This window comes from Rhipicephalus sanguineus, chromosome 8 (assembly GCF_013339695.2).
Source record: "Rhipicephalus sanguineus isolate Rsan-2018 chromosome 8, BIME_Rsan_1.4, whole genome shotgun sequence".
Lineage (NCBI taxonomy): Eukaryota > Metazoa > Arthropoda > Arachnida > Ixodida > Ixodidae > Rhipicephalus > Rhipicephalus sanguineus.
The window spans coordinates 53,016,618-53,040,615 of record NC_051183.1 but is presented as its reverse complement, the minus strand read 5'-3'; the positions used below and the strand labels follow the sequence as shown (position 1 = coordinate 53,040,615).

Below are 23,998 nucleotides of genomic sequence, written 5' to 3'. Positions count from 1 at the left end.
AAACACGGTGCACATGCGCGCCACTTTGCCCTCATCCTTATTCCATCGAGTTTGTACGTCACGTTTCTAATTTAAGTTTATTCCTTGTCCCGGCCCAACGTGCGTCATGAAGAATGCGCTGGTATGAAGGCTTCTGACGACTTAGAACCGGTTTTGCCAACAAGAACAAAGGGCTTCTTTGAGACAGCTGGTGTGGACAATAGACCTTCCGAGTTCGATCAATTACATGCCGAAGTCATGAACCCAGGCTCTAAGGGTGGGGCCAAATTAAAGACAACCTTAGTGAGCTCTGTTGTTGGGTGCTCATTGGTTCACCCCTTCCACTCACAGCTGGAAGCGCCAAGGGAGCCTCGCTGTACCCATTGAAAAGGAGAGGCGGATTGACGCGACGACTGCAAAACACCAGATTGCTGAAAGGATAGTCACTACTTCCCAACGCTTGGGTGCGAGGGTGCCCCGAAAATATCAATATAAAAGGCGTTCCCAAAACAAGCGCTCACTCCTCTTAGGAAACCTTGCAGATAAACGTATATTTTCTTCGAAACTGCACTCCTTACTGTGAACGTCGCCCTGAACGCCAATGGGACGGACGATGGCCTGGTCAGGTACCGATACAAGGATAACCCGCCTCCCGCAAGTGAAAGCGGTAGATGGGTATCGCAGCGTGGTGCTTTGCCTCTGGTGAGTGCTCAGTTTTTTTGTTTGCACTTCCTTGGCTTCAACTGTGATTGCTCGGACTGCAACTAAACGTAGGCTGGTATACCTCAGCAGTTACGGGTTCGCCCGCTTGTTCAGAGCCAGCAGTACCAACGCAGAAACACAGCGATGATGGATTTGAGAGCAATAATAAAAGAACAATTCCTGATTGTATTTGAGCATCTAAACATTGTACTATAGGAAAGGATAAGCACGCCAGAAATTGCAAGACCGGCTTTTCGGAAAGCCAGTGAGAACGACATTGAAAGTGTGCCAGTGGTTTTCAAGAAGAGGAACAGCCGCCGCTACGGCAACGTAGTCAAATCAATAGCAAGGAAAGGGACTCCTTCATCTTAGCAAGCTTAGCGGAACAAACACAAGAGAAAGAGACGTGTAGACAGGACTAGCGCTCGTCCTGCCTACGCGTCTCTCTCTTGTTTGTTCCACTGCGCTTGCTAAGTATACAAGTTCCAGACCCACCAACCAGCCCAAATATCCGCGTTGAAAGGGACTCGTGTACAGCGTAAGGCTAGCAAATAACTCCTGTAATTACGGAATATGAACCTACACAATTGTACAGGCATTAAACTGATGAGGATTGTTATGCTCGATTTCAGCCTCAATTACTGCTTCGTGGGATGAAAACATGAGATTGTAATATAATATTGGAACAAGCAAAACGTCGAAGTGGAGTCTCCAGGATCAACACACCTATGGTCAACGCTGTGTGAGTACTATGAACCTTCACAGAGTCAATTTCTGAGAATATTCTGCTGCTTCTTGTTTTTATATGTTGGGGGGACCATCTTACGCCTATTTCCAGCGTGTTGTAGGCTTATGCGAAAATGGTCCTATATGTAATATGCTGATTAACATCGCAATTTGAATACCGGTTTAATGTCCCAAAGCAAATAGGTGTACACAGAGAAGCATGTTTAATTAACACAGGGATTCCTGAATATATGTGTGGAGCCCCTCGTCCAGGGCCCCCCTGGCTTATTGCGGCTCGCCGGGCAGGTCAAGGGTGGCCAATTGGCTTCCCAAGTCCATCTTGGAGGGTCGCGCCTACCACTATAAGTTTACGACTCTTATTAATGCGGCGAGGCGATACCGGTCGGACGCGTGTGCACTGGGGCGTTCAGTGCCCGAATGTCGGGGGTGGTGTCGCACCATGCACCTTTTTTCCGGTGTTTTTTCGGGATATAATTTGTGAAGTGTGTGTAAGTGTGTGTCTCCATTGGCGTCTGGATAATTTGACCTCCTGAAATTCCGTACCCTGCAATGGTTGGGCACAGTACATGGGCCTCTGGCCTTTCACCTGCATAGATAGGGAACATCCGCGACCAGGACTGAACCCGCGCCTTTTATATTACCATCCAAGCACCAGGGGTGGCTACATGGTAGAGCGTCCGCTTCCAATGCGACAGGTGCCGGGCTTGATCCCCATAACGACCGGAAACTCAATGGTTCCGCTGCTGCTGTGTGAGGCAGAGAATTGCTGCCGCCGGGTACCTACCGGTAAAATAGGTACAAGCGCGCTTCCGGCCAGGTGCTCGGCAGAACGAAGTGCATAGTCGCTTGGGAGGGCACCAACGCTGTGGGAAATTGGCGGCATGGGAACGACAGAAATAAAAATACGGTCATGCTCTCTTTTCTCGAGCCAGCGCTAACGCCAGATTGGTAATCAGTGGACGGGGAAGTGGCCGCTGCTCTTCATTGAGTAGACATCATATGCCCATAAGGTTCACTTGACTAAGTCGATTCAACATGTCCACATGCTATGCTTCAGTAAGTGGACACATTTCTCCCTGCGCTTGTCTTCAGTGAGTAGATGTGAAATGCTCACATGTTCATCATTGAGTGGGCATCGTTTTTCCACACGCTGCTCTTCATTCAGTAGACATCGCAAGTCTACGCGCTGCTCTTTATTTGGGAGACGTCACATGACCACTCGCTGCTCTTCGTTCTGTTGACATCATATGCCAGCACGCTTCTCTTTGATTGGACGTGATAACACTGCATACGTGTTCTTTATTGTTTAGCCGTCCTGTGTACACAGTGCTAATTATTGAGGGGACGTGATATGTCCACACACTGGTCTTCCTTGTTTGGACGTCATTTACCCAAATGGGGATCTCAATGGGGTGCGTTACATATCTCCACACGCTGCTTCTCCCGAGGTAGAGATCATAATTCTACATACTGCACTTCATTACGTGAACATCCTATATGGACACACTGTTCTTTGAGTGGACGTCATATGTGCGAAGATGCCCAGGTGCATTTGTGAACACGCCCTATAACTGGGCCTCTGTGTGTGGACAGCATGTCCCCATGTGGCGGTACGTCAGGTGGACATCGCATGCCAACACGTAGCTTTTCATGAGGTGAACATCATATGACTACCAGCTGCTGGTAACTGAGTGGACATCCAATTTCTATAGTTTGTCTTCTTCAGCAGAAATATGTACCAACGCTGTTCTTCGTTCTGTGCACATAATGCATACGCGTGCGCACGGGGACGGGCAGCAAGGGGGGGCCACCTCCCTATTCAACTTAAGGCGGGGGGAGGTGGTAGGGGGCCAGTGTACTTCATATGTGTTCTCAGTGTTAACGATCCGATTTTTTGCTCTGTTTGTATTGGTTTTGTATAACTCATCCACTCCTGCTGTAGCCCTGCATTAGGGCTGTAGTATATTGAAATAAGTAAATAAATAAATAATAAATAATAAATAAATAATAACTAAATAAATAAATAAATAAATAAATAAATAAATAAATCATTGTTTAAGGTGCAGGGTTATAACCCTGCAGGTTTTTCAGGTAATGGCGGCCGAGGACCCCTTATGTTGCATTTTTATACATGTTTACTTCCAATTCTTTTTCACGTTTCCTTCAGAATTTTTTTATCCAAATTTAGAGGTGATATACATGCACACATAGAAACACGCGCAGCAACATACATAAAGAGTGGCTTAAAGAACCCCCTCCCCCGCCCCTCTTTGGCAACGCTACTGGCCACGCCACATGGGCGTGCTACCCTCTGGCCACGCTACTGGAATTAATAGTAGATAACTCGGCTTCCCTAAGCAAAGATCTGAACAACGCGATCGTAGCATTGCAAGGCACTCTACAATTTCTCCTACGCGCTTTGGATGTGAAAATACTTTGGAAGCTCGAAAGAGCTATTGCTCAAACTTATGATTTGCAACGTGATAGAGTGGTTAGGCTGGTCTGCTGATGAACCGAACGGAGCAAGTTTGACTTACGATGGAGCCAAAAATACCAGCGACCCATGTACAAAGGCTTATGTGCTCTTTAATGAAGCTCAATCGGTTGATCTTTCCAGACTAAAAACTGCGTGTGTCAGAAGCATGTCGTGGTTTTTGCATGTAACACGCAGGGAATTATTATTTGTAAGGTGCAACAATAATGCACTATATCTATAGAAAATTAAAATTCGAGATACAGCAGTGACCATTAAGTATGCATCCCAGCATAACGTCGCAATGATGTCTAGATTAGGGGTTGTCATGGCGTGATTCTTGTGCACTTTGTAACCACGTAATGTGACGATGATTATCTCGACGGCTATGTATAAATTGTCACATAAATACGTGAGAAAAGTGAACGCAGTTTGCCTATTGTGCATCCAGTAATGCATCGTTATTAGAACTCGGTCACTCATTTACCTATAGAGAAAGGTAAGGAAAGAAGCAAACATCCAAGCGATTATTGCTGAGGAACTGTGGACACGTACGAAACGAAATATCCTGATTGTAACCACACCCACCGTATCACGCCTCCTTTATGGGAAACGCAGCCGGCAAGAGGTTAGTGTCAAGTCCCGCAGCCTTTGCGGCGCAAAAAGAACGAGCACAAACAAAGAAAAGAATATTCTACGGAAGCAACTTGCGTAGCAGTTATCGCGGCCAGACATCTTGCCCGGAATGTGGCCGGCTGTACGGAAGGCCGTATTTCAAAAAAAAAGAAAAACTGTCAATCCATTTCAAGTCAAACAGGCAACCCGTTGTCTTCCAGATAACGCTCTCTATCGCGCGGTAAAACAGGCTTGCCTGAAAAGTGCTGCTATCTACTGCGGTTGTGAACCAAACGGTTCGAATTTATGCTTTCAAGACAAGGCGCACACGGTTTATTCAACCTCAAAGGCCACGCTTCGTCGCATTGCGTTGTACACTTTGAAAACTGTTCAAGAAAATACTCCGCAACGAGAGTGCCCGGGACTCTTAGCTTTTAGAGTGTATGGTGGCTTTGTCACTGGCGATATAGCTGGTCATACACGATGAAAGATTCTAGGCCGCTTATTTGAAAGTGAAGCGTGCGGAAACTTATTCAAGCTTGCCGAAAGTGTGCTGCCGTCTGTTGCCATTGTACCACATATGTTCACAATTGGCAAAGGCCTCCAAGCCCAATACATACAGGTTGTCTAATCTCAAAGGCCTTGCGCATATTCATAAGGCTGCTCGTGGCTTCAGGCAATTATCTGTGAAAGAGGCTCATAAGGAGGAGGAATAAACTTTATTACGAACCAGCAATTTAAGCGCCGTGGCCTAGGCCTCCCACGTGGGGACGTCGAGGTCTTGCCTCTTCACCGCGCAGGCTTGCTGAATGGCCCATAGCTGATCGTTGAAGTGGGAGCAGCGTAGGGCAGCGCACCATCTCGACGAAGGGGTCTCGGTAATAAGATTCTGGTACTGGACGTGGCATTCCCACATCATGTGAGGGAGCGATGCTACGTGTGTCGTGCATATCTTACAAATGTTCGTAGTGTGTATGTCAGGGCGAATCCTGCGATATCGGGAAAGTGAGGGGTAGGAGTCTGTTTGTAGAAGGCTTAAGGTAGTGGCCTGAGCTCGGCATAACTTGGTGATTAGGTGGAGGGAAGATTCTTCGAGAAAAGTAAAATGACTTCGTAAGGTTATAACTGCTGAGACTATCGTGGTTAACGCCCTCACCTATGCAGCCTCCGGCATGGTTGACTAGACCTCGTGCAGCGGAGTGGGCTACCTCGTTGAGATTGGTGCGATGCGGGTGGACGTCGCCTGCTTACGCTGGGAACCAGACGAGAGTGATTTGGTTTTCGTGTGTACGAATCGTTTGGCGTAGAATGCGCACTGCTTGAGGGGATACCATTCCTTTGGCTTAGTTGCTGATGGCTGGGCGAGAGTCGCTTACAAGTCTATGACAGTTCGGATTAAGCCTAGCTAATGCTATGTCGACCTCCCCGGCAGTTGCGGCATGTGGAGAGATGACGCTGGCTGCATGATGTAGCGCTCCGCCAGTGGCAGTTTATGGCCATGAAGCGATGCCCGCCCTGGTATTCAGCCGCGCCCACATAACTGACGCGGTTTGTTTCTCCATAAGCTTTTATATGAGACGTTGCCCGTGCCTTGCGCCGTTCCTTGTTAAATTCGGGATACATGTTCATGGTTATTGGGTCGATGTGTAAAGGGGCTCCGAGGCTCCCTAGGATCGAGTGCTTTTCCCTGTGTTGTCGACGATAGTTGATGCCGAATTTATCCAATATGGGCCTGCCAGTTTCAGTAAGTGTGAGCCTCTCTAGGTGTGAACGGCATGGGACCTCAATCAGTTAGTCGAGAGTATTGTGCACACCTAATTGAAGTAAAAGATATGTGCTTGTGTTGGACAGCAGTCCTAGGGCAAGTTTATGGGCACTGCAGATGATATTGAGTTTTTCCTTTTCTGCCTGAAACCAATAGTGGAAAGTGGCGACATACGTGATGTGGCAGATGGCGAAGGAGCGAACGAGGTGAATGAGACTATCCTCCTTTATCCCCTGTCTCCTGTTTGTCACGCGTTTGAGGAGACGCGATGTATTGGCGGTTTGGTGAAGGATCTTAGTGACTGCCGTGGCGTTCGCACCGTTTGACTCGACAGTCATGCCTAGGATCCTGATCGTTGAGACCACTGGCATGGTGCATCCATCCTGCGTATGAAGGTGGATCTCTTCGTAAGTGCGTTTGGAGATGGACATCCGAGGGGGGCGACCACGGAGTGTGGGATGATACAGTAGAAGTTCCGATTTGTTTGGGGAACATCTGAGGTCTGTATTTTGTAGATAACTCTCTACTGTATCGATGGTCTCTTGTAACGCTGCTATAGTTATATCATCCGCATGGATTGTACGTTTACTGTCGTAATGTTCCTGGAGCTTCTGTGCCAGGCCATCATGACCAGGTTAAAAAGCATCGGCGATATGACAAATCCTTGTGGGCTGCCCAAGCATCCAAGAGTGTGCTCGTCGGATTTGATGTCCCCGGCCACAAGGCACCCTCGTCGATCTGAAAGTCCCGGGCACAATTATGGGTGCGTTCTCCGAGGTTAAGTTGCGAAATTCGCTCTAGTATCGTGGAGTGAGCAACATTGTCGAAAGCGCGCTCAAGGTCTAGTCACAAGATGGCTTTCGTATGGCGGGATTTGCCATCGAGGATTCGGTGCTTGAGTTGGAGCATGGCATGCTGTGTTGACAGGTGTGCCCTAAAACCGATGATGGAGTGCGGGTAGGCTGCCGTATCCTCGAGGTGACAGTTCACTCGGTGGTTAAGGAGCGCGTGCTCCATGACCTTGCCTGCGGATGAGGTTAAGGAGATAAGCCGAAGGTTTTCGAGACTACACGCCTTGCCTGATTTGGGAATAAGGAATATTTTGGCAGTTTTCCATTGTCGGGGGATGGACCCCTGGCGCCAACAATCATTCATGTAATCGGCGAGCAGTTCTACAGGTGGGTTGTCACGGTTCCTCAGGGTTCTGTTGGTGACGCCATCCGAACTGGGGGCCGATCGGCTGTTCAGCTTGTGAAGGACGGTGTAGATCTCGGCTACAGTAAAATCCTCATCTAGGGCAGCATTGGGTAAGCGCGCGTACGGTGCGTGAGCCAGCGAACGGCCTGTAGGGATGTACTTTTGGCAAAGTGTTCTGAATACGTGGTCCTTGCCGTATGTTTTGGTTTCTTGGAATATTAGTTTGGTCCTGTTGATGAGTTCTGGCTGTGTTACCGTCGAGAAGGTGTTTGGGAATTTTCCACGAACGCGAGATATGGAGTTGGCCGTTCAAGGAGCTGCAGAGTTCTGCCCATTGCTGGTGAATGAGATCCCGGCAATGTTCCTCGATACGCTTAATAATTTCAGATATATTCTTTATGAGTCGTTTGTTTAATTTCTCTCTCTTCCAACGATTGAGGATAGAAGCCTTGACCTGAATGAGATGAACGAGTCGACTATTCATTCTTTCAGTCGGGACGTTGGTTTCGATGCTACGTGTAGCCTTTTGGACATCTTCCTGGAAACTTCGCGACCATAATTCGATATTGGAGACAGATGAGTCGGTCGGCTCCGTTATGCGGCGTTTGCGGAAACCGTCCCAATCCACCCAGGTGAACTCCCGCGGTGTCGTTGGCGAAGCTGTGAGTTGTGAGAGCGTGATTTCTATAATCGAGTGATCACTGCATAGGTTCGAGTGGGTGTTGCACCACTGAGCATTCCCTGTGTTTTTCATGAAAGTGACGTCGGGTGTCGTATCTCGGGCTGTGCATGTGCCGAGGCGCGTTGGGAAAGACGGGTCGGAGATCAGCGTTGCGTCGAGATCATGGGAATCTGGCCATAAGTGGCGGCCCTTTATGGAGCTGTGTTTGTAACCCCAGCGTGTGTGTGGGGCATGGAAGTCACCGCCAATTACGAGGGGGTTGCGACCGGTGACGTTAAGAGCTTTATTGAACAGTGATAGGAAATAGTGCTGATGCTGTTGAGGGGAGTTGTAGGCATTCAGGATGAAAATGCTAGTTGCACGCCGTTTATTCAGGATGAGTTCGACGAGAAGATATTCCGCGCGACGGTCGTGCAAGTCGTACTCGATTACAGAGATTGTGTTTCTAACGAGTGCAGACACACCCTGCTGAGAGGTTTCCGCGGTGAGAGAGTGGTAGTCAAGAAGGATGAGTGATGTGTTGTGTGTTTTTTGGAGCATGAGAACGTGTGGTGTCCGACGTAGCGTGTCGATGTGTTGTCGTAGTATGGGTTCTTTGTCGAAATAGCCTCGACAGTTTCACTGCCATATAACCATGTCCGTAATAGCAAGAGCCTTGATGGTTGTCGAAACGCTCTGCTGGTAAGGGCAATGCCCTAGAACGCGCCGTCAGCGCGTCGCTTCGCAAGAGACCTGTGTACTTGAGAGTAGCGTTCCAAAAGCCCCACTTTATTCACCGCCACCCCTTACATGACCATCAGGGCGCTACTACTATCAGTCTTGTAATTTCTCTGCGCCTATACAATGGTGGGTGGATGAGACCGCCAGTGGCTGGCCGGGTGAGTGTTGATTGACTCTACTCGTGCCATGTCTACTGAAGGGGTGACGGTACTGACTGCTGCAATAACGCTGCAGAAATTGCTTCCTAAGGCGGCGACCCTTTCAGTGAGTGTAAGCATTACAGTCTGAAGATTTTCTACAGCGCCTTGTAGCAAAGTGAGCATGTCTTTGATTTCCGAACGTGCCTACCCTGTGAAGCTACCGTCCTGCTGTTGGATGGCCTTCTTTTTGGGAGCTGGTGTCAAGAACTCTTCCGTCAAGAGAGAGCTGGATGTTTCTGGTGGTTCAACAGTGACCTTGAACCTGTCTTGTTTGAGACTTTGGATATCCTGTGTGAGTTTATTTATTAGGTCACGCAAGGCTGCGTTCTCTTTTCTAAGTTAGTTAATGAATTCGTTATCTGCTGGTGGTGCAGGTGTGGGGGTTGCTATTGAACCCTCTTGCGAGATATGCCTTGCAAAGCCTCTGCGGAGCTCACCTTGTCGGTAGCCGGCTGACCTCCTTGTGTCGAACGGGATCTTGACTTCGATGGCCAGCCCCAGGGCGGGAGCGGGAGCGAGATCTGGAGGGGTTCTTGTATTCCCTGGGCGGGGGTTCGTTCGGCTAGGTAGAACTCTTGCTTGATACCTCGTTCCCAAAGTCGTTTCCAGGTGACATACGGGGTCTTGTACTTGGCGGTACACGTTTTGTGCGCGGTGAGGTTGGAGCGCCCGCACAGAGTACAGTGGGAAGAACATTGGTGTTGAGGGTCTGGGTTCCGAACTCCAGAGCCTCTGCAGATTTTGTTGTCCGGGTGCGGGAATACGTCCATGCGATGCCCTAGGCGACAACATTGATAGCATATATCGATTTGCTTCCTGTAGAGGGAGCACGGGATGACCGTCGCACCGTAGCGGACAAGGCGTCGTACTCGTGGACGGTCGAATGCGATAATCACTGCTGTGGTTGAGGCAATGCGCTTGGCAGCCAGGGCCAGAAGTTTACGGTCATTAACTATGTTGGTAGCTATCATTTGGGCATTTTCGATGAGGGGTATACCGGGGATGACTCCTTTCGTCGTGTTGTCCGGGGTAGCCTCGTAGGCGTTGATGTCGCGAATGGCACCGTTAGCTTGTATAGACTTCATTCGAACATACAGTTCGGCATTGAATTGACGTGGCGTATTGAATACAACGATATTCTGTTGTACATTAGGACAGATCGTGTCGTGTTGTCGTTCTTTTGGGGGGGAGTTGGGTAGCTTGGGAAATGGCTGCAGTCACGGTGAGGCTTCTGACCTTGTTGATGTTGAGCCCGCCTTTCGGTCTGACAATAATCTTGATTTCGTTCTTGGGTAACTGGGACATGCGGTCTGCCTTGAGGACCTGCGACTTGATGTTCTTCTCAGGTTTAGAGCTGGGAAGGGAGTTTTGTGACGACAGGGCTTCGCCGAGAGGTGGGTTCTTGCTACGTTGCACATCGGAGCGACGAGAGCGGGCTGTCTGCCATCCCATTTCGGCGGTAAATTCATCTTGGGATATGTTTTTCTCCAACCACATGTACTTCTACCTTCCGTTCGCTGGAATGCACGGCACGTATTCTGTTGAAGAGCTCGCGCGGAGAAAGGCCGCGCAGCCGGCGCTGAGCCGGCGCGCCTGTTGGCCGAGCAGTTGGCGCGCACGCCTAGGCTTAGCGTGGCGTCGGCGTGGCTATGACACGAAATCGTTCGCAGCACGGGCAAAAGAGGCAGCACACCTGAAGAATAGACGTCCTCGGATTCCCCGTAATTTCACGGATCGGTTGGTTTGAATTTTAGCGCGAAATTCATGAGAAATCGCTGCGAAATCAGTTGTACAAACCGGAGCCGGTGTGGGCACGTCCTCACACCTCGGTAATCACAGCGCGAACAACCAGGTTCATAAAAAATGGAAAATAAAAAAAGAACAGATAACGCTGCGCAAAGTGAATCCACCTAGCACAGCCGAGGACGCTTGGAGCTGGCTGCTCATAGCGCGCATGAGCATACTTTTGACCATTTATCCGGTGTGCTCCGTTGTACGGCGCTGTTTACTGAAATAGTTTTTAAAGATACGTTGAAGTAAACATTATAGCAGAGGGTACTCGCAGTTCAGTGTACTTTGTGCGCTTGCGCATCGTCGGCAGATCTCTGGCGAGATTTTGTACGCGTTCTTAAAACGGACAAAAAGTTCGTTTCGAGAGTATTAGACGCTACCTTATCCCCGCGCTGAACGCTCGCGCGATGCTTTGAAAAAATTGCAACGGTGTACGTGTAAATGTATCTCTACATAGCCTACCATCTGTGCCGTTCCACTTAGCAACATTCTGTTATTATGCACGCAAAAGGAAGAAGTGAATGCATAACCTGTAATGTACGACGCCCGCTGCCTATCTATTTCGTCAGCGAACAATCCCTCGTAGGATTAAACGGAGGGTTTATCAAAACCACGCATCAGCATGATAATAACTGTGTCAGTTTACTGTTTACACATTCCAAATAAGCTTTTGCTTAGACCTAGCCAACATTGTTATTCTGGGCTGATTTCATGGTTATTCATTAAAGGTAACAGGTACTGATAAGGGGCTGTTGATGTCGGCTAAATACGTAATAGGAAACTCGAACTTACGATGATTCACTAAAAACAAATCATCGCATTCAGGGTTCTATAGGATTTTCAATAACATGTTATTATACAAGCTGCATGACAAAATATACACACTTCTTTTGATATAATTCAACTATTGTATCAAATTTCGCATTTTCTGAACGAACACCCGATTGTAGCTATTACGATTGTTAATACAAGCTCATAAAGGATTTTTAAAACGAACATTTAGTCACACTTACTATCTACGCTAACATAATCACCATCATCATTATAATTGTTCTGAATAGGAGATTTTCCTAATTCAGTCTGGCCACACTGATTTTTTTGCCGTCCGCCATTAGTAGGGCGTCATTTCAGGCAGTTGCATGGGCAGTGTCGGAGAGCCCACACTACAGCGTCTCGCTTACTGTTTTGGTGGTGATGTCGTGGTCCAAAAGTCTCGCAGTTATTCCGGAGACTCTTACGGAAGAAAAAGTGGAAGCCTACAGCGCCTCAAAAAGGTTAGCGAAGCACAACGATGAACGAAGTCACAAGTTTGCTGTGGGAAGCTACGTCCAAACCGCCTCGATCGAAACGTCTTCGTACACAGGGCTATCCCGAAAGCACTCAACGGAAAACATTCGGCTCACGCGCTTCTCCAGATGGCTACGCTCTTGTGCTGCAATGTCGAGCGCTCGCTCTGCTTTGTACAACGAACTTTTAGTGAGCTCCACTTCTTCGGCTTTTTTCTTTACTTCCGACTCTAACGCACGGACACGCGCCGTCATTACGTCGAGTTGTTCGCTGAGGTCGGAAATCTTTAGCGAGCACGCACAACCACACACCACGCCATCGATGCTGCTCGTCACCGATGTAGGAGAGCAGATGTCTACGTCGCTCACATCCGCGGTAGTCGATCGCCCGCCTTCGGAAGGCTCTGTAGCGCTGACGAGGTTAAGTGGTTCTCGATTTCTTGGCTTTTTTCTTGGTGGAGGCCTCGGAGCACTAAACGCGAAGATGCTGGGCACGGCGTCTTGCTTCAAGAAACGACGGTTTCCGGCGACGTTTGGCAAGTAGTTTGCTTCAGTAAAATGCCTTGAACAAACTTTTGTGAACTTCGTCACGGTGAAGAAAGGGCCTTCGTCACGCTTAATAGCTATAATCCACCTTTTCCTCCAGTCCGTATCCTTCGGAAAAGAAAAAAAAAACGAGACCTGCAAGAAAAGGTAGGCATCAGCCGCGCACCGATTGTAAACAAAGCCGCGGGCAAGCGCGCTTCTTCCTACCTTCGACCCATCCTCGTCTCGAAATCATCTTTGCGTGCACTGCGGTACACAGCAATGGGCTGGCATTGCGCTGATCCCGTTCTATCGGAAACGGCAACTATTTGCGCAAACAGGATCGCACGCGAGCGTTCAATCTGAAGCGCGCGCGCGTGTACTCTGACTGCTCTGACGGCGCGCGACCTACTAATGGCGGCTGAGAAATGCTTCTTGTTGCTGCCGACAGGTGGCGCTGAATTAGGAAAATCTCCTATTCTCTACGGCATTTCTTTCTTTTGAATTTTTGAAACCATATGTATTGAAATCTCACGTTTTCGCAACCATAAACGTTTGTTTATATTCTCTAAACTTTGTTGCAGTTGTGATCACATATATGTCTTACTCGTGTCATTGACAGGGCCGATTCGCTCATCTGTTTGTTTTCTTATACACATGTGACCTGCACGTAGCAACTACTTTATGTTCATTTACTTATTGATTATTAATTTAACATTGAGCATTGTGTCACTTTGGTGGGACTTTGGGTTTACAGGAGCAGGCGCCCTGTCAGGCTTTTAAGGCTTTTCGTCGGTCCCCTCGGCAAACTGTACCCCTTTTTTCTGCTTTTTCTACTTCAAAAGTACTAATTGTAAGGTACAAGAATATTCTACAGTTTATTTCGGACAAGAAAGTTCACGCCTTAGACCACCGCCGTAAATTATTAATTCCAAAAAACACTCTGTTCGTGTCTAAATGTCCAATTTCACATCGCATCCATATTTTCCTCTTTATAAGAACGAAATGCGACGGTCATCGTGATCATGAACGAGAACATGATTAAGGGGGTTCATAGTAGCGGGGTATATCTCCCACCGCTTTCTCAAGTTTTTGTTTTAGAGTAGAACAAAGAAAAAAATCACAGTTTCACTGCAAGGGCGAAGCGATGAATGGGATAGCAGCGCATTGTAATGTTATACGAAGTGAGACTAGCAGCTAACTCTTTTGGATCCGATCTCGCGTAACTGTGCAACACGCTGGTGCAAGAGAATACAGCAGCTCCAGGAAGAGATGCTCTTTTCGCACAGTCTGTTCGCGTTGAGAGCGCAGCCCGTAAAAGAAAATACGAGCCGCCAGCTCATGGCTGCCGAGGTAGGGCGTGCGAGCGATTTAGACCGCGCCATTGGAATCAAAAGTTCATAGTTGCTCACCACCGCCGCCTCCCCCCCTGGCGTCTTTTCATGCTCGTTCAAGACGAGCGGGGCGTTTCCTCTCTGCTTCGACGGCAGGTGATGCTATTGCATCCACCCTCCGACCGACGTACATGGGCCGGCTCGCTTGTTCTCTGCTTCAACTGCGTTTGTCTCCCCCGCTCGCGCGCTTTTACCCGCAGTAGAACACACGATGTGCGGGGGGGGGGGGGGGTATCAATTTGGACTTAATACGGGACGGGACGACAAAAACCCGTCGAGAGGGTCCATATAATAGCTATCGCATTAAATACTTTAACGCAGGCGCGCTCCCGCGCGCCAGGCAGCGCATAGGGCTGGTGACTGCACGGCGGCTCAGTCTCCGTGTCGTGCGCAGAGAGCGCAGCCGGTTGGGACAGGATATAGAGGAGGAAAGCGCTGCAGTGGAGTAGAATGTCGCTATTTTCTATGTTAAGGGGCTTTAGGTCGCGGAAGAAGCGTTAGCGGCACAGTGAAACTGGGAAGTGCGGCTCGAGCGTGAATAGAGCCTAAAGTCACTGTAGCTCGGGCTGGTGTGGGAGGGGCTGCCGCACTTTCGTTTCCGTGTATATTTATACTACAAATAACTAAATCCCAGACAACCGCAAACAATAGGAAAACGTCCCAGGAAATCACAACGGAAGCAAGAGAACCAGAGCTCATTTTTTCTGCATTTCTCACAATGAGTGAAACTAGGATAAATTTTTTCCGTACATATCTAGCATACTCTATTTGTTTGCTTTCGCAGTGAGATAATCTGAAGATCAATGATCCTAGTCATCTTGGCCAAGGAATTCTTCAACATATACATATCTTCTTCGTACCCTCACTCAACTCGTCACATCGGCTACAGCTACGACGATAGTGAAGGTAAGAAAAACGCACAAATAAATAATAACTACTCAGCAGAAGCGCCGTGCGCTGTACTAGTCGCGGCTGGACATCTCCACTTGCATGCGTGGGTGGCATAGCTACTAGCATGGCGCTGAAAGTGTAGAAGAACTGTCGATTCAATGCGAGCAGATAGCCCGGGAAATGCTGCCACCTTGAGTGTTTACAAAAGAGTTGTTCTTCGCTGGTACTAGTGCCTTCCGAGGTGAAGAACATGCGATTAGCTTTATCTCAAAGGCCGTACTTTATGGCCTAGCCTTGAAGTCCTGCGCTGCAATTCCCTGTAGCTTGGTTTTCGAGCAGATGTCAATCACTGCCTGTGTAAGCGCCTGCCCTGTGTGTTCTTTACCCTGTCCTGTTTTCCTCGCGCTTCGCTTCAAATGTGTCAAGAATTGCCGTATGCACAGGAGAATGCCGCAGAAGCCACTCACTTCAGAGGGTGCATTCTTGAAATGAAACCTGTGATTTGTGCCGGAGCACTCTAAGGTAAAAGCGTGTTAAAAGGGTGTGCGGTTCATACCTTTGGGCACTAATGGAGCTGCCACAACCACTAATTCCTCTAAGGATTAACGGCACTGGGTATAACAGTTAGTCCCCACAGATCACCTCAGTGGACTAACATTTATTCCTCACATTTACACCGTACCGGGCAACCGTTAGTCCTCCCAGTTGCACCTCGCAGGACGAACGGTCGGTCCACTCAAATACTTCATTCGGATGAACTTTTTTATATGCAGGGATGATTTTCTACAGTTGCTCTCCGCAAGGCTTGAATACTTTTTTCGCGTGTTTCCTTGCGCGGTGTCCAACAAATGCTGCGGAAAAGAGCACGCGAAAAAATATTTATAGATGCGTATGTCACTGCTTTCGCAGTTAATGCGACAACGAAAGACAAAAGTGAGACAATGAAACGTTTTATTTTTCTCTATACATATGAAGATTCGGCTTTCTTTCATTGAACTCACCGCAAAATGTCCAACACAGGTACAGCCGCGTTGTCATATCTCGTACAGTCCTTTTTGTGAAGCTACTCCAAAGGAAGAGATAGATGACAGGCATTGTATTCGCCAGCGCACACGCCATTCTGCTCGTTGTGGACAACGGCTGCATCCTGTAAAACACAAAAATGTGGCAAATAGTCACACGTCAAAGAGATGATGAAGACGCACGCACATGGCAAATACGAGCAAGGTGAAATAAAAAAAAATGCCTCCACCTCCCCGAAGGAAATCGTGAGGAAATGCGAATGCATTTCTTGCGCCGAGAGTACAGGGCGTAGTAATTTTAATGGCGTAAAGCTGGACACATCAACGCGCTCAAGTGTCTCCCTTTTGGGCGCCTCTTTCAACGAACGCTTCCTACGTGCGTTCGTAATCACCTCAGGGATGTTGCCACCGCCTTCAATGCAGCACAAACGCGTTTAGAACGCGCTGTTTTCAGGTTGTGCCAAGGCAGCACAAGCGCTACAAACGCGTTTCAAACGCACTGCATTGAGGCGGTGGCGCAGGGAGGACGGCGAGAGAAGCGAAGAGCGAACGGCGAGAGAAGGAGCCCGCGCGCCCGCAGCTGTTGCTATGGGAGAGAGAGTGAGAGCGGAGAGGCGCGCGGACAACGCCGGATGCCTCACATAGCCCGACTAAGAATTGGATTCGCATTAAAAAAAACATACGTTTGAAATATGGCAGGTAAATAATTTCACCGTGATGTCATACATAACCAAAGACGCATTTCAAGCCACATAGAGCAACAGTTCAAGTGCGGCAGCCACAGCCATCACGCCAAGGCGCCGCCAACCACCGTGCCGCCAACTAGCCGGCGAGTTTTCCGCGAGCGGCGTCGTAGAGCTCGAGCAAGCCGGTCACCCGCCGTAGCCGCCAGCGCATCTCGGGCAGGAGAGCGAGCGAACGCGGTGCCGCCGCCACGAAGGGTGCCGAGCTGCTTGCGAGCGAACGAAGGGGAAGCTGATGGTAACGGCGTCCAATTCCATACCAAATTCATCGAAGGAGTGGCATGCAGTACACAGAGCGAAAGCAGGCTCGCCGCCACGAACGGCGGCGAACTGTTTGCGAGCGAGCGTCGAGGAAGGCGACGGCAATGGCGACCAGTTTCCGCAGAGTTCCGAAACGCAGATAAAGGAGACTAGCTAAAGTGCCCGTCCACCACTGCCGGTGCATTTCAAGCGCGCAGCATACAATCGAGCTCGTTGCCGGCGACCGAACAGCGTTTTGGACGAGTTGAAAAACAACGGCGAGGTCTCTGCATAATATCGTGAGCTCGCAGCTCATCACCACGGCGAATCATCGGTGAGCGACCGTCCGGGTCGCCGACGACAATGGCGGCCAATATCCAGGCGGTCACAAAGCACAGGCGAGCTGACGCCCAAGCCCGCCCTCGCGTTACATTTAAGAGTTTGACAATTGGGGACCCAAGACGCAGGGTTCCCAAGCTGCACTGGGCAGCCTGCGCTTGCGTTCGGATGATCAGCAGAGTTTGAGTATTGGGCCAACGCAGACTGCGCGTTGGGTCAAGCGCACGAAATTAAAATAATGCAAGACGCGGGCCATGCTGCGCCGTGGCCCGCGCTGCGTCTGTGTCTTCTTGCTGGTGGCCCAAGATGCCTTGGGGTCCCGCGCTAGTTTTTAATTTGTGCGTCTTGGGTCATCGCGAGCGCAAGAGCCCAAGAAGAGCCACCAGGGCGCATGCGCCCTGGTGGCTCGCAAGCTTGTTGGGTCGCCAAGCTCCTTGGGGCCACAATCTCAAGCTCTCCATTTTGTGCGCGCGATATACAACGCGATCGAGTCCGTTTCCGCTAATCGCGATCAGTTTCGCGCACGCGATAGGTACGGCAGAATAAAGAGCGATTACTTACTTGTGAAAGAATCCAGCGCCGATTTGTGCCCCGAATCTGATTTAAATCATGGATCCGATAGGCCTACTGTCTTCTCGGCCGCCATTGCCCGCCAGTGGCGACGCCAGCGGTGACTACGCCGGAGATATACAGCGCGGCGTGATGACGTGTCGAGACCTGCTCCAGACTTCATGGGTGCGGCGAAACGTAAAAGCAGCACGACTCGCTCATGGACGCATGCGTGTATATCAAAGGCACCGGGGCGTAGTTCCTAGATCGGTGAACTCTCCGAACGCGACACAACCGCCAACACGCCAGCACGAACACAACTGACCCGAGTGAGGAGGACGGTTAGTTCTCTTGACAACGGTTTGCACATGAACGTATCTCTGCACATGGCGTGCATGTCCCCCGTAGTTCATACCTTTGCAGACTAACTGGTTTTCACACGGCACGCATCCCTCTGTGCTTGCTCCTCAACGGTCTATCCGTGCGTCGTGCCTGCCTATTGGGCTCCGTTACTCTTCTTTCTGGTAATTTTGCCTTAGAGTGAATGGTCTGCATAGAACCACGATTTAGGCAATGTACCAGAGGCTTGCTGCTCTCTTCCGTGATTACAGCACAATTGTTCTCAGTTATTGCGAAATGTTCGATATAAATTGATGGTGTGGAAACCATGAGATGTTTCTTCTGAGCGAAGTTTTGCGGTTGAGCTCTCAAATGCTCGTTTCAGTAGTTGCATAGAGCTGCACAACAGTTCGGCCATCTACGCTTTCTAAGGCACAAAACCCGCCACGGTAGTGCAGTGGTTATGGCGCTCGACTGCTCACCCACAGGTCGCGCGATCGAATCCCGGCCACGGCGACCGCATTTTCGATGGAGGTGAAAATGCTTGCGGCCCATGTGCTTAGATTTAGGTGCAGGTTAAAGAGCCCCAGGTGGACGAAATTTCTGGAGTCCTCCACTACGGTGTCTCTCATAATGATATGGTGGTTTTAGACGTTAAACCCTACATTTATTATTAATATCTTCGGCATGAAATTTTCGTGTACATTTAAGCTCGCGTGTCTTTCACGGCAACACGCGACCTATGAGGTGCTGCCCTTGTCTTGGATGGAGTTAGGCTATTGGCACCGACCTGTATGACCTTCGTGATGTGGCATTACTACAACGCTAATTTCGGTTGACGGTTCATCCTTCAGGCCAGAAATTAAATTGCCTATTTCACCGCGCACGGATTTAGTCGAAAGAAACCGTTGAAGAAGGTTCCACAGCGGCGCAAGTGGGAATGTTAAGCGCGAATAATAAAAAAAAATATTAGCCATCGCGGGCAGCAGTTACAGTGGAAACTGTAAAGGAGGCTGTCAGTTGGTCGACTCCTGGTAAGCCATCATTTGGCCACACTCGTCTTCATTGCGGTACGAAAGGTGTTGAATAAAACTAAAATTCACGGAAAATTACGGTACTCCTGATGCAAATTCTGAGCGCAGCTTCGTGTTGGGGCAACGCCAACTGTATTTGAAATTTTGGCTATCCGCAGTTGTAGCAATATAACATTCGTTACATATTACCACATAAACTGCCACGCTTGAGCGCTACGCGCGCCAGACTGTGTATTGCAGGCGTCGCAAACCAAGCGAAATGCCGGCAGCCCCGTTACTACAAGCGAAGGCAGCCACAATGCACGTGTCAGCTCTGCATGAGCACGAGCACCGACTGAGGGGCCGGCGCGCTTGACGGTGGAAGAAAGAGAGGTTAGAGGCCAGTGGCTCGTGATATTGAGAGAATCCGCGTTCGCTCTCTTTCGCCCTCGTTCGCTCTATCGGTAATGCCTCCGACGCCAGACAACGACGACGCCGCTCAACGCAGGAACGAGTGCCTAAGACCTGCTCTCTAAATAAAACCTTCTACTCGTTTTTTAAAGGAAATGTGAATAAAATAGACGTTCATGATTGGCGCTAAATAGGCAACGAACAGAGTAAATCAGATGGCAAACAGGAGTAGCTGATACCGCATGGACATTAAAGGAAAGAAATGGACATTGGTTGGGCGCGTAATGCGCAGGGCAGATAAACTTTGATGAGTGAGAGTAACAGTACCGCGCATGCTCACTCATGAGTCGACTCACTCTGGCTCAAATCGGACCGTCAATCTGAGTGAGCCGGGGTGAGCTAAATTTTGGTAAGCCTGAGTACGAGTCAGTACTCTTAAGAAATATTTTAGTCAGTCTGTGTCCGAGTGAGTTGGATGAGGAACAAATTGATCAGTCAGGGTATGGGTGAGCCCTAAGCGCAAGGTATGTTTCTTAAGCGAGTTTTAATTATCTCAACTTTTTTCTGCCGACCTTTCGTCTTATCTATTCATTTTCAGTTTTATCTGTCTTATATAGACTCACGTTTATACTTACGCCCACTAACACGTATTCCAACGTACTAGCGTTCATCATCATCATCAGCCTGTCTACGCCCACTGCAGGGCAAAGGCCTCTCCCATGTTCCGCCAATCAACCCGGTCCTGTGCTTTCTGCTGCCACGTTATACCTGCAAACTTCTTAATCTCATCTACCCACCTAATTTTCTGTCTCCCCCTCACGCGTTTGCCATCTCTTGGAATCCAGTCAGTTACCCTTAATGACCACCGGTTATCCTGCCGACGTGCTACGTGCCCGGCCCATATCCATTTCTTCTTCTTGATTTCAACTATGATGTCCTTAACCCCCGTTTGTTCCCTGACCCACTCTGCTCTCTTCCTGTTTCTTAAGGTTACACCTATCATTTTCCTTTCCATCGCTCGCTGCGTCGTCCTCAATTTAAGTTGAACCCTCTTTGTAAGTCTCCAGGTTTCTGCTCCGTAGGTTCATACGCGTTCATACGCCACTTCAATACTTATTGATCAGAATGCGTGAGAATAGGTTGGGGAGGGGGGCGTTCCTAGAAATCCCCCCGAAAAGTCTTTCACGGGAGGTTCTTGATTAAAATTGTGGGTATTGGGCTTCCTGTGTAGTTCGTAGTTAAAGTAAAGACGACGGAGGCTTCAAGTCACGGTAAACAATAACATTTTATTTAAAACGACGATACCTACGACAGGATCGGTCACGGGGTAGCGAGGCGAAGACCGTGATCTCGAGCAGCAGCAATCGGCCATCGGCCAGCGCGGGTGGCAGCGTCTGTCTTCTTGGCAGCCAAAGGCACCCGTTTCCTAGGGAGCGCGCAGGCTGCTCCTTTTAAAGCGCGCAAGTGGGCCATGCACACCGCCACTGCGCAGCACATGGCGCTTCCCGAGATAGCTAGTGTGCTTGGATCCCACACAATATCTCGTATGAGTCGCGTCGTTCATAAAAATGTCCTTAGTGGATTGTGACCCCCGATAACTCGTATATGAGGCTACGAGAACAAAAGGCATCTCTTAGACTCAGATCGAGCCGTGAGTCTGAGTGAGGCCGGCTGAGTAATATGTTGCTGAGATTGTGCCCGAGTGAGTCGAATTGAGAAAACGTTTATTTAGTCTATGTCTGCTAGAGAAAAAAGTTTGATGAGTGTCAGTCCTAGTGAGCCCTATAAGCAAAATATGTTTCTTGAGTGAGTCTGAGTGAGCTGCTACATTTTCACCGACCTATGGTGAGGGGTCGGCAAAACGGGGGAAATCACAGACCAGGCCGGCGGAAAGTTGGGCGGTGCCAAGATATTAAGAGTGTCGGTTTCGGACACCGATCGGTCATAGAAACTTCGCTTGAATAGCAACACCGGTTGGTTTCGGCCGTGCACTTTTGTGGGCGATTACAGCAGGCACTAGGAAAGTCTTTTTTAAGGCGAAAGCCGTAGATTCCACATCAAACGCGAAAATTGACCGTCGGCGGCGTCGGTGGCATCAAACATGAGTGATGAAAAAAAACCTTCATCACGTGATGACGTCATCATATGACGTCATCACGACGTCAAAGATCGACAAAATTTGTGATGTCATGCTGACGTCACATGCTGACGTCATCACATGACATCGTACCTTGGTAAAAGGTGGGCCGATTATGCAGGCAGTGCACATTCAGGTTATGTGCACAAAGCTTGCAATGCCTCCGATCCTGGAGGCAGTGCAAAACCACATTAGGTGCAGAATGCTTCCGGAATGGAGCGGGGTAGGAGCATTACATCCACTGAGCAGAAAAACAAGATGGCCTTCATATTCGCGTCATCCTAGGTGGATGCATAAGGGACCCTGTGAGTTTTAGAGCTCAGCTCTTTGGCGCCCGTTCCTGCGTTGAGCTGCGTCACCGTCGGCGTTGGTCGGGTAACCGAGCGAACGGATATGTACCACAGGAATTGGGCAAGCCCCACTATCGGGTATAGCAGGCGCGAGTGTCAAACAAGTACAAAGACGAGAAAATAAGAGAGAGAGAGACAAAGAGAAAATAGAGAGAAAAAAAAACCAGAGAAAATATAGAGAGAAATAATGTAAAGGGAATAAAGGCATCATAATCCGGCAGATTCCACGCACTGTGGGAATCAATGTAATGCGAAGCAGCCAGCAAAGAGCTGCATACATCGCCCTGTTTGCCTTTGAGGCAAATGAAGTCATTCATGTCATGAGATCTAGTTACTGTATATCGCATGTTTTTCATGCATTCATCCATGTACAATATTTATTATAATGAAACGTATATTCTGGTATAAGCAATCCTTGACCTGTCGTTTATGTTAGTCATGCACTGATGTCATTCCACACCAATTTTGGTGTATATCCAGTTAACGAAACGTCCGGAAGCGCACCAAGAGTGTCATGTAAATCATGCCGCACATGACATGCATGTTATGATTTGCGTGTTAGGACCTGTCATTTACGTTCGTCATACAGTCACGTCACGCAATACCCGTTTCGGTGTATATCAAGCTAGGGACATTGCCGCGAGCGCACCATGAGTGTGGCATATCAATCATAATGTACATGAAATCGATGCCATGACTGTCATTTTACCACCTGTCATATGTGTTCACCATACATTCGCGTCGCGCAATATCAATGTTGGCGTATGTCAAGCTAGGGAAACGGTCGCGAGCAGCCCATGACCGTGGCATGAAAATCATGCCTTACACGATATACATGTCATGATTTTCATGTAGCCACCTGTCATTTATATTTCTCATGTAGTCACGTCACCAAATACCACTTCTGGGGTATACCGAGCTAGCGAAGCGGCCGCGAGAGAACCATGAGCGTGGCGTGCAAATCAAGCTGCACATGAAATGCATGTCATGATTGTCATGTTACCACCTGTCATTTATGCTGGCCATACAGTCACGTCATGCAATGCCAGTTTTGGTGTATGTGAAGCTAGCAAAACAGCCGCGAGCAGCCCACGAGCGTGGCATGTAACTCATGCCCTACACTACATGATTCTCATGTTACCGTCTGTCATTTGTGTTCGTCAGTAAAACTTCTTTTGGACTCACGAAAAGAACACACACAAGACGAGAGTGAACTAACAACTGCCACAGCTCGACACTTAAAGCGCCCTGCTCAAACATAACGAAGGACGCATGAATGGAGCGCACAAGTATACTCAAGACTAGCGCGAACTAACAACTGTCACAGTTGTTACCTTTTTGTGTTTCAGTAGCCCCCTCCTTTCGCAAACGCGGCCGCTGCAGCGAGCGAATTGACCTTCGTGCGCTCTGTAACTTCAACGCCACTTTTGCGGGGAATGCACAAGACGTTCAAACCGCCCCCATCACCACGCCCTGTAGGGCAAAGTATTGCTCCTGTAGTAGGAGGCGTGCGCGCATCGGAACGAGCGGGGTGACGACCTTTAAATCCCACCCTTCACTCCCTTCGCTCCATCTCGCTGGTGATAAGGAGAACACGCTGAAATGCCACCGAGGTCTAAATACCGCCAGCGGTAAATGGTGTATAAAAATAGGTCGCCGTTAGCGTATTCAAGAGCGTACGCTCTGCGGCGGAGTCGTTTAGCACCGCGAGCTGTGGAGCGAGGGGTTGTAAGTTCGAATCCCAGCGGCGGAACTTTTTGTTCTAATTTTTTTCTTTGTCATCTGTTCGTGCACATTTCCCAACGTCATACCCGTGACGGAAATACGTCAGTGAAGTCTTGGTTAATCCTGGCATAAAACACTGTCGTGTAACAAAAAACATACAGGA

General features: G+C 49.0%; 1 long non-coding RNA gene across 1 annotated transcript in view; it reads left to right on the top strand.

The window, feature by feature from the left end:
- Window positions 1-1,321: 1,321 nt before the first annotated feature.
- The window catches only part of LOC119401894 (uncharacterized), a 29,601-nt gene continuing 6,924 nt past the window's right edge, over window positions 1,322-23,998 (top strand). Inside the window, exons 1-2 of the long non-coding RNA XR_005185551.2 lie at window positions 1,322-1,423; window positions 14,861-14,982. This is a non-coding gene — a long non-coding RNA (uncharacterized LOC119401894). The remainder of the gene's footprint in view (window positions 1,424-14,860; window positions 14,983-23,998) is intronic.